The following is a 207-nucleotide window of genomic DNA, read 5'->3' as shown; positions in this document are numbered from 1 at the left end:
GATAGATAGATAGATAGATAGATAGATAGATAGATAGATAGATAGATGGATGGATGGACAGACAGACAGACTGACAGACAGACAGACTGACAGACAGACAGACAGACAGACAGACAGACAGACAGATAGATAAATAGATAGATAGATAGATAGATAGATAGATAGATAGATAGATAGATAGATAGATAGATAGATAGATAGATAGAT

This window comes from Vombatus ursinus, unplaced genomic scaffold (assembly GCF_900497805.2).
Source record: "Vombatus ursinus unplaced genomic scaffold, bare-nosed wombat genome assembly UNPS02014945.1, whole genome shotgun sequence".
NCBI lineage: Eukaryota > Metazoa > Chordata > Mammalia > Diprotodontia > Vombatidae > Vombatus > Vombatus ursinus.
The sequence above is the reverse complement of the archived record's forward strand: the minus strand, read 5'-3'. Positions refer to the sequence as shown.